The sequence below is a fragment of the Chiloscyllium plagiosum genome, chromosome 7 (assembly GCF_004010195.1).
Source record: "Chiloscyllium plagiosum isolate BGI_BamShark_2017 chromosome 7, ASM401019v2, whole genome shotgun sequence".
Classification (NCBI taxonomy): Eukaryota; Metazoa; Chordata; class Chondrichthyes; order Orectolobiformes; family Hemiscylliidae; genus Chiloscyllium; species Chiloscyllium plagiosum.
The window spans coordinates 54,628,144-54,639,505 of NC_057716.1; the positions used below are offsets into that span (position 1 = coordinate 54,628,144).

Sequence of the window (11,362 nt, forward strand, 5' to 3'; positions counted from 1 at the left end):
GGGACACAACTTTAAAGTGAGGGGAGATAGGTATAAGACAGATGTCAGAGATAGTTTCTTTACTCAGAGAGTAGTAAGGGTATGGAATGCTTTGCCTGCAATGGTAGTAGATTCGCCAAGTTTAAGTGCATTTAAGTTGTCATTGGACGGGCATATGGACGTACATGGAATAGTGTAGGTGGGATGGGCTTCAGATTAGTATGACAGGGCGGTGCAACATCGAGGACCGAAGGGCCTGTACTGCGCTGTAATGTTCTATGTTCTATTAGTCAACAAGGAGAATGAGCTGAAAAGTGTAGCATGCCTGCTGGCCAATTAGACTTCTGTTGGATCACTTAAAGGCCGTTAGGCCTGAGCCCCTAACGATAGGCTGATGGCTTAGGGATTTTTCTGGACTTGAACTCTGTAAGGCACTGCTGCCTCTCAGCACCAGGCACCTAGTTCCATTCCAACCTTAGGCGACTGTCTGTGTGGAGTTTGCACATCCTCCCTGTGTCTGTGTGGGTTTCCTCTGTGTGCTCCAGTTTCCTCCCACAGCACAAAGATATGCAGGTTAGGTGAATTGGCCATGCTACATTGCCCACAGCATTCAGAATATGTAGGCTAGATGCATTAGTTAGGGGAAATGTGGAGTAATAGATGTAGGGGAATGGGAGTTGGTGGGATACTCTTAAGAGGTTTGGTGTAGACATGTTGGGTCAAATGACCTGTTTTCACACAGTAGGGATTCTAATTTTTATTCTAATAATCAATAGATCATTGTCTGAATATATTCATGTGACAGAAGCATCTGCGACTCTCTCAGGCACAAAATTCCAACATTACAACACTGATTTAAGAATGTCTCCCCAATGCAGTCTTAAATGTTTGACTTCTTTATTCTGAGGCTCTGACATTTAGATCTAGTGTCCCTATCTATCCAGAACTACACTATCAGGAGTCTAAAGAATATTATTGTTTCAATGAGGCCACCTTTCAATCTTCTAGCCTCTGAAGGATATAGGCTGACCCTACTCAACCTCTCATCCTAGACAAATCTTTCATCCAAGGAATCAGGTCAGAAACCTCTGCTCTTTTATCACATAGATTGATGCCATTTTCTGAGTTAGATTCTTGACAGACTGAATAAACAGAAAAGAAAACTCAAGAACTACATCGATGTAATTTCAATTTCTATTCCGTTCAGAGACCCAAATATATACAAACACATTCATGATTTTAAGATAGACGGAAGATGAATTGGTTGACACATATACTACATGTAGAAAAGAATACGCACAAGATGAACAAAATTCTGAAGTTCAAAAGTCCATACGACAGGGTGCAAGTGACTTTGTCTCAGCCGTTTTGGTTTTTAACAATAACGACCATTATCCTTGATATGGTTATTTGACAATTTGATGTTTGATCAGGTGTATCTGGATTTTTTTTCTTTCTAGAATTCCTTCTTTTAAGGTTTCTTGGGTTTTGTCCTTAACGTGCAGAAAGAGAAATAGAATGCTTTCCTCTTTGCTTAACAAATCAGAGGGCTGCTGGCAGACAGAAATGCTTTAACACAAAGCTTTTTCAATCTTGAATTTTCTATTGCGCAGTTCTAAATTTGCACAACCCTCCTAGTGTTTCTGTCATGTAGCAATCTAAACTCTCTCTCATTTTCTAGTCTGAAGACAAGTGTGGTTCCTTACATGCCTCCACTCTTAAAGCAATGAACTGCTGTTCTTAAATATGTTTCATCACCAGATAAACATAACACATATACAAAGAACATAAGAAAATTGCATCCATTTACCCCCATTAATTTCTTATGCAAGATTTAAACAATTTCTGGTTATTTATTGTTCAAATTCTTAACTATTACAGTGTAACAGTTTTCTTGATAATAATGTGAATTACATTACGTTTTCCAACATCTTGAATTTTTTTGCATCAAACATTTGAGTCAATTAGCTCTTGTGCAAAAAGCTTGAATTTCTAGTCTTAACTTTCTCTACGAATGTTAAAAGAATTATGCTTGATATAGATTAGAGTTTCTTGGCAACCATGATGGCCATAAACTTGAAAATGTTGAACAGTAAATGATTATTCCAAGGTCTCCTTTTCCATTGTAGAGTACTACTTCTGATTTTGGTTTAACTGGCTTCTCTAATCTCAATTCACCGCCTTGAAGTAAGAGTGCATCAACCCTCAAGTCATTAGCAAGTGCTGGTCTGGAGCTCACTGTTGGCGTTTGTGTTCAACCATTACATCCAGGAAGGGAATTTGGTTGTTGTTCTCTTCTTCCTTGGTGAATTTTATGCCGGCAAGCATGTAATGGTCAAACTCAAGGCAATGGTGAGCTCCAGATCAGTGTATACAGGAAGGCCATCCATACAGATCAAGTACTCAACTACAACAGCAACCACCCCAACACCCACAAACAGAGATGCATCAGAACATTGTTCAGTCAAGCTGTAACACACTGCAGCACTCCAGAGCTGCACAATGTTGAAGACCACCACCTATACAGCATCTTCAAAAACAACGGACACCCTCAAAGCATCGTCTGCCGGTACCTGCACAAATGATTACAACAGGAAGACACAATTTGTCTAGAATTGTTGGTCAGCCTGCCATACATAAAGGACATATTGGAAATGACCACCAGAATATTCTGACGTCTAGGTATCATGGTAGCCCACAAATCCGACAACTACACTAAGACAACTACTGATGAGGATAAAGGATCCCATACTCATAACTAACAGAACCAACAATATATACAAAATACCATGTAAAGATTGCCACAAATATTACATAAGGTAAACCAGAAGAAAACTAGCCATCAGGGTACACCAATACCAACTAGCTACCAAGAGGCATGATCAACTATCACTTGTGTCCATACACACGGACAAAGAAAGACATCAATTTGACAGTTTGGCTTGTGCTAGAATGGATACATTGTCCCAAAGACATGCACAGGAATTCTTGGAGGTCTGCCACTCAACCTGGAACTCCATTTACAAACATATAGAGTTAGACCCCATATACCAACCACTAAGATACAAAACCAGAAATGATGGCACCCACCTCAACAAACCAGGACACACAAATAGCTTGTGGGATAGAATACCAGTGCTTCACTGGAGGCGGACTGATGATGTTATCTAATATGGTGATGAAAGGTCTGCAAACAAACTTATCAGCTTAGTGAGCAAGTCAACAACCTAGTTAGTAATTGCTTAAACAGGTCTTCTAGTTGCTTGACATGTTCTTCCCAGAGGTTACTGTGTCTTGTGACATTGTCTAAATGAACTACACAGTTAGACACTTGAGCTATGACTAAATGCATAACTCATTCTAATATTCTGGATTAGTGTTGCTGGAAGAACGCAGCAGTTCAGGCAGCATCCAAGGAGCTTTGAAATCGACGTTTCGGGCAAAAGCCCTGATGAAGCTCTTTGGATGCTGCTTGAACTGCTGCGCTCTTCCAGCACCACTAATCCAGAATCTGGTTTCCAGCATCTGCAGTCATTGTTTTTACCTCATTCTAATATACCTAGGGCATGTTTAAACCCCAATGACATCACTCAAATTGTTACATCAGATGGGTTATATCAAAAGCTCATATTCCTTTGGTTTTTGCTGTTAATGGTACCCGACTTCAACAGATCAATTTCAGAAAGAAATGAAGCACTATCAACCCTTTCATTACAGTCTTTTAACTGTAGAATTGGATATTAATCTGTCCTTGTTCCAGCATTTACTCTTCTGTAATCTCTGCAAAAATCTACTTGACCCATCTGGTTTAGGAACTAACACCATTGGAAAACTGTATTTTGAATAGGATCAATCATATGATTTTCTAGTTAATTTAGTCAACCTGTCCAGTGATGTTATAACACATCTCTGGAGCAGGTGGGACTTGAACCCAGGCTTCCTGGATCAGAGGTAGGGACACTATCATTGTGCCACAATAACTCTTCAGGTGATTTTCTACTATGCGTTAAATCTTCATTTTTTTCCTGAGATTGTTTTTGTTTTCCAGGATGAACTAATAATACTGTTGTTTGATTGGTGCAGATTCCCTTGTATCTATATCGAATCTGGCTAGCTTAGTACATCCTGGTGTATCTCTACAGATTTCCTTGAATTTCTTAAGTAACTTTATTGAATCTTCTGTTGTCCTTCCTTTAGGTATGAAAATATGTCATCAAACTGTTCCACTATTTCAGTACTGATCAAATTGTTGTAGATTCTCTTTGAGAGCTGTTTACTTCTCCTTCATCCTCAAATCTAACAATCTCTATCAACTTCCATACTCTTGCACCTGAATGATTCTGGACAATATACTAACACTCAACAAAATGGTTCTTTCAAAAACGATGGTTAATAATAATAATGCATGGTTTGATTACACATTAGTTTTTTTTCCACCAGACATGTATTGCATATTTTACAGGACTGCACTGCATCTTTATGAAGTCTTAGTTACATAAAATGCGGATCTATTGATGTTTGAGTTTTCCACATTCCGTCATGTCCTACCATAGCAATTTCATGTGATACTTGCAATTATCTCCCTACAATATTTGGGTAATACCATTTTCTGATGGACAACTGTCCATTCATTGGCTGCAGGTTTATGAGGATGTTTCCACTTACACATTCAAACCCTGTTTATTATATAATAACACGACAAAACACCTTCAGCCTGAGACTCATCATGAGCTGCTTTTTAAAAAAAAACTTAACTCTAGATTTGCTTTCTCAGCCTCAATTAAGAAAAACATGTTAAACACTTCTTTTGAATCATCTTCATTTTGATGAAAGTTTTGGCTACTCCTAACATCGCATTTTTCTAACATCTATTTATGGTGTTACTTTGTTGTGATGGACTTTGTTGAACCAACCCTCTCATCAGTGTGATGGAAAATACATTTTGGAGGAATACCTGGAACTTGTAACTGGTCCATCTGTTTAACCACATTTGGACATTCTGTGATTCTAGGCAAAGCTATAACTTTAACTCCTGATTAATGGTTTGGCTGGAGTGAGGCAAATCTATCCACAGGTAGTTTCTTAACAACTCTTACTACCACTGTTCAAGACAAGTTACATTGTACAATGCAACTCTCTTCATATGCTCTTCATTAAGACTTTGACTTGCATTGCACTCTTTAGAGGGAAAAATGTTGCTTCTCCAGCAAAACAGTTTGAGTAGTTCATGTGTCTCTTAATATAATTGTGGGTTTAACTGCATGATTGAAGAAAACCACTTATGTCTACTGCAATTGCGAAAGAGGTGAAGAGTGTTTCCTTTAGCTTTTCTGGTTATAGTTAATGCATTTCCTTTTCAGATTTACTTATTGAATCTTAATGCATCCTATGTATTTTCCACATTATTTCTAGCATTCTCAATGAATATGTCCCACTTTATCAAAATGGAAACACTTAGGCCTTTGATTTTCACCGCCACTCTTGTTATTTTCCTTTCTGATCTACGAAAGAAGAGTTGGGGTGTTCCTAGCTCTCCTTTCTTTACTCTGGCTTCTTACTTTCCTTTCACATTCTCGCTCCCTAACATTCTTGAGAGTAAGAGTGTCAGAAAACAGACTTAGTCTTATATTGATAATTATAAGCTATTACCACTGTCAGTGTAGCAGTTGTAATCTCTTTTCTTCAACATGAGTTCTTATTACAAAAGTAGTGAATTTTTAAATTCTTCTAAAAGATTGATTTCTTTGAGAGCTTCACACATTGTGTATACTAGCAACCCCATAACCATCTGACAAAATTGCTTTACCCTTTCAAATTGAATAACGGTTTGTCAGGCTTTGATTTTGAACATTGTCATAATCTGTAGGAACCTCCTCTGACAGTAGTCGTAATTTGTTCTACCAGACAATTTCTTTTGGTCATTCAAATTCTGGCAGCTTACGATCTTAACAATTTCCCAAGACTTTAGATGATGAAATCCTTATCAGAGCCATTTTCTGCATCTGAGTGTCTTTATAATCTCCATCCACTTACAGCGGTGTTCTTGTCTTAATTCCCTTACTATTTGCTCTTGTGAATTTCTAGTTCCAGCCTCTTTAATGATCTTGCTTTCTCTTTCTCCTCAAAATCAAGTCTTTTGTGTTCCCTTTCTTTCACATTCAAATCGGTTTAACTATAATTGAATCCTTGGTATATCATTTCACTTGCCATACTATGTATCTAATCCCACCGGTGTTTCCAACAATAACAACTAATTTGCCAATAATTCAATTATCTCTACATTCTTGACTCTGGCAGACAATTCCACTTCTAATTTATTTGCCATTGCCAGCAGCCTGATTATTGTTACTTCTTTAAATCCATCAGGGTATGTCTTCCAAATGCAGGATGGTTTTAGCTGATTCTGATGCCATCTTATTTATGTACGAGAAACCTGGTATCTGTCCTTATACCATTTACACATTTTGGGGTGGCATGGTTGTTCAGTGGTTAGTACTGCTGCCTCACAGCACCAGGAACCCACGTTCGATTCCAGCCTCAGGTGACTGTGTAGAGTTTGCACATTCACCCCGTGTCTGTGTGGGTTTCCTCTGGGTGCTCTGGTTTTCTCCCACAATCCAAAAAAAAGTGCAGGTTAGGTGAATTGGCCATGCTAAATTGCCCATAGTCAGGGGTAAATATAGCGTAGGAAAATGGTCTGGGTGGGTTACCCTTCAGAGAGTTGGTATGCACTTGTTGGGCTGAAGGACCTGTTTCCATACTGTAGGAAATCTATTCACTAACTCCACATCCAAGCTTTCTTTGTTTGAAGATTTCAGACTCTAAGGCTTAAATTTTTGTGACGATTTAACTGGAATGAGGATGCCTATTATTGTTCCATAAATCATTGCAACATACATAAATTCCAATGAAACCACCAAAATATCTGAATGTTAGGTCATTAACTGTCCCCTCCCTTGATGCCGTAATGGTTGGAAAGTGGTATTCTGGATGCAACTTAATAATTTTATTTCTTCCATATTTTGCACACTAACACTATTCAAATTAATATTTGAGAGATTAAAATCTCTGAGTATTATTGTCCTATTATTCTTGTATTTGATTTGTTGATTGGGATGTTCTTCAGATTGGGTAGCAAGTAATTGAGAAGTGACTTTCTTTTGCCACAATGAGTTCATTGCTGGTGGAAAGACTGGATAGTTTTGTCCTTACTGACGTGGGGTTTTGGAACTACACCTGACAAGACATAGAATTAGATTGCTTAGGGTCACATGTTGATGTTGCCACATGTAGTACCTATCTCATCTGGTCAGATGGATAATTGCTTTTCAAGTATCCCATGTTCTCTGTAGAATGCTTTGCATGAAGTGGAACCTTTGCTGTACAGTGCTTCTTGAACAATTTTCTAGACTATGTCCATTGCTATTTGGACTATTCATTCTAGATTTTGATCCTCTTTTGATTGAAGAAGTTCAGTGATAGATTTATCTAAGTGACCAATGACAGTTGTAAGTTTCCAGAACTGCATAGTTCGGATAGCACACACTGGTCATTAATGAAACTATTTACACACTCCTGTAATTGTTATTGAAACATGATTTTGCAGTTGTCTTACTTGTTCTTGAAATGACATAGTGATCAGAAACTGTAATGAGGTTTTAAAACATAATTTGTTTCCGATTGATCCGTTGTCTTTGAAATACATGGCCTGATTTTGTTTTTATATCGCAATGACGTGTGCCAATTTATTCTGCTTTCAATTTGGTGTCCAATGCTGAAACTGTTTCAAGTCTTTGGAATTATGCTTTCCATATCTGCTAATTCATTGATCAATTAAATGAATCTGAAAGTTTTAAATGTTGCTAGTGTAAAAATGGGTATAGGCAAATTATGTGCCATTATTTGAATGTTGATTGGTACATGCAGTTGAAGAATGTTAAGATTTTCCTGTCTTTATATTACATCTGATTTGTTGTCTTGTAATCTTAAGTTGCTGTTGAATCTTAGTTGAGAATTCCTCCTTGAGGCAATTGCATTAACTATGCATCCACTGATTCAGTATTGCTATTCATTAATTGCAAATCATTTGTGGGTATTCTTCTTCTAAGAATCAACATTAAAAATATGGGCTTAAGCAATCATAACCAATTCATTATTTATGGTAATTGCCTCCTTGTCATACCAGAAAAGCAAAGCTATTCATACTTTAACTCCATTCCTAATGACGGGCTTTTGCCCGAAATGTCGATTTTCCTGCTCCTCGGATGCTGCCTGACCTGCTGTGCCTTTCCAGCACCACTGATCTAAACTCTGGTTTCCAGCATCTGCAGTCCTCACTTTTGCCTTCGGTCCAACTTGTCCGTGCTGACCAGATTTCCCAACCCAACCTAGTCCCACCTGCCAGCACTGGGCCCATATCCATCCAAACACATCCTATTCATATACCCATCCAGATGCCTTTTAAATGCTGCAATTATACCAGCCTCCACCACTTCCTCATTCCACACACGTACCACCCTCTGTGTGAAAACGTAGCCCATTAAGTGTCTTTTATATCTTTTCCCTCTCACCCTAAACCTATGCCATCTAGTTCTGGACTCCCCCACCCCAGGGAAAAGACTTTGTCTATTTATCCTATCCATGCCCCTCATGATTTTATAAACCTCTATAAGGTCACCCCTCAGCCTCCGACTCTCCAGGAAAACAGCCCCAGCCTGTTCAGCCTCTCCCTATAGCTCAAATCCTCCAACCCTGGTAACATCCTTGTAGTCATGATTTGGAGACGCCGGTGTTGGACTGGGGTGTACAAAGTTAAAAATCACACAATACTAGGTTATAGTCCAACAGATTTATTTGGAAGCACTAGCTTTCAGAGTACTGCTCCTTCATCAGATTCTTATTCTCCACAATCACCTGATGAAGGAACTCTCTCTAACTTAAACTTTTTCCCTTTTGTGAAAAAACACATACAAGCAGACACACAGTGATGAGACAAGAACCCCACACACAAATAATAGATGCAAAAGGAACAACAAAAAGGAAGTATAGTTTAGGCATCAGTCTGGATTGCTGGCATTGATGTGATGTGTTCCTTCAGTTTCCTTTCAAATTTTTGAGGAGGTTGTCGACACACTGATTCTCATCCTTTCATCTACTGGTTGAGGATTCTCCCTTGTAATGTCTCTGACACCCTCACTCCTTTGAAATTATCTTCATTTAAGATCATATCTATTAATCCCTATTGTGCCATTAGTTCCTAATACTGTACACATTTTAAGAGCTTTTAATTTTGCCTTCGTATGATCCCATTTGATCCTATTTGCTGCTTTAATGAACATTTTGTGCCTGTACCTTCCTGACCATGGTATCATTAAATGGTAAGGTGCCATGCAATGCAATTGAGGATATGGGCCTCTGGGAGATAGGACAAAATGGATAAAGGAGCTGCACAAAATGGCTCCTGTAATGCTAAACTATAGGCAACGGTTAATTCTAAATTGCAGCTAGAGACAAAATGGTTCCCTGCGCCTACGTGACCAGTTACAGCTAGTCCCTAAAGATACACAATTAACTAACCACTAAAACCACTAGCATGAAGAAGTAGATGGATAAGCTGAGGAAATACTAACCACATTTGCAAGCTGCGAACCTTTGTAAAGGTGACATAAACCAATCAATATCATTGGTTCAAGCTACTACCCATGAAGTGATTATAATCTATTGATTGGTTGTAACTATGCGATCATGCTCCATGTCTGATGATGAGTGATGTATATAAACCTTATGCAGACTCTGTAAGGTTGTTGGATTATTTTCGAGGAGAAAGTGAGGACTGCAGATGCTGGAGATCAGAGCTGAAAATGTGTTGCTAGAAAAGCGCAGCAGGTCAGGCAGCATCCAAAGAACAGGAGAATCGACGTTTCGGGCATAAGTCCTTCTTCAGGAATGAGGAAACTGTGTCCAGCAGGCTAAGATAAAAGGTAGGGAGGAGGGACTTGGGGGAGGGGCGTTGGAAATGCGATAGGTGGAAGGAGGTCAAGGTGAGGGTGATAGGCCGGAGTGGGGTGGGGCGGAGAGGGCAGGAAGAAGATTGCCGGTTAGGAAGGCAGTGCTGAGTTCGAGGGATTTGACTGAGACAAGATGGGGGGAGAGGAAATGAGGAAACTGGAGAAATCTGAGTTCATCCCTTGTGGTTGGAGGGTTCCCAGGCAGAAGATGATGCGCTCTTCCTCCAACCGTCATGTTACTATGGTCTGGCGATGGAGGAGTCCAAGGACCTGCATGTCCTTGGTGGAGTGGGAGGGGGAGTTGAAGTGTTGAGCCACGGGGTGGTTGGGTTGGTTGGTTCGGGTGTCCCAGAGGTGTTCTCTGAAACGTTCCGCAAGTAGGCGACCTGTCTCCCCAATATAGAGGAGGACACATCGGGTGCAGCAGATGCAATAGATGATGTGTGTGGAGGCGCAGGTGAATTTGTGGCGGATATGGAAGTATCCCTTGATGCCTTGGAGGGAAGTAAGGAGGGAGGTGTGGGCGCAAGTTTTGCATTTCTTGCGGTTGCAGGGGAAGGTGCCGGGAGTGGAGGTTGGGTTGGTGGGGGGTGTGGACCTGACGAGGGAGTCACGGAGGGAGTGGTTTTTTTAGATTACATTACAGTGTGGAAACAGGCCCTTCGGCCCATCAAGTCACACCGACCCGCCGAAGCGCAACCCACCCATACCCCTACATTTACCCCTTACATAACACTACAGACAATTTAGCATGGCTAATTCACCTGACCTGTACATCTTTGGACTGTGGGAGGAAACCGGAGCACCCGGAGGAAACCCACGCAGACACGGGGAGAACGTGCAAACTCCACACAGTCAGTCGCCTGAGGCGGGAATTGAACCCGGGTCTCAGGCGCTGTGAGGCAGCAGTGCTAACCACTGTGCCACTGTGCCGGTCTCTTCGGAACGCTGATAGGGGAGGGAAGAGAAATATATCCCTAGTGGTGGGGTCCGTTTGGAGGTGGCGGAAATGACGGCGGATGAGACGCTGTACATGGTGGTTGGTGGGGTGGTAGGTGAGGACCAGTGGGGTTCTGTCCTGGTGGCGGTTGGAGGGGCGGGGCTCAAGGGCGGAGGAACGGGAAGTGGAGGAGATGCGGTGGAGGGCATCGTCGACCACGCCTGGGGGAAATTGCGGTCTTTGAAGAAGGAGGCCATCTGGGTTGTACGGTTTTGGAACTGGTCCTCCTGGGAGCAGATGCGGCGGAGACGAAGGAATTGGGAATATGGGATGGCGTTTTTACAGGAGGCAGGGTGGGAATAGGTATAGTCTAGGTAGCTGTGGGAGTCAGTCGGTTTGTAGTAAATGTCCGTGTTGATTCGGTCGCCCGAGATAG

General features: G+C 40.8%; 1 protein-coding gene across 3 annotated transcripts in view; it reads left to right on the forward strand.

Annotated features, from left to right (window-relative positions):
• Positions 1–11,362, forward strand: part of galnt13 (UDP-N-acetyl-alpha-D-galactosamine:polypeptide N-acetylgalactosaminyltransferase 13) — a 417,261-nt gene that overhangs the window by 403,432 nt on the left and 2,467 nt on the right. The gene's annotated exons all lie outside the window — the stretch shown is intronic.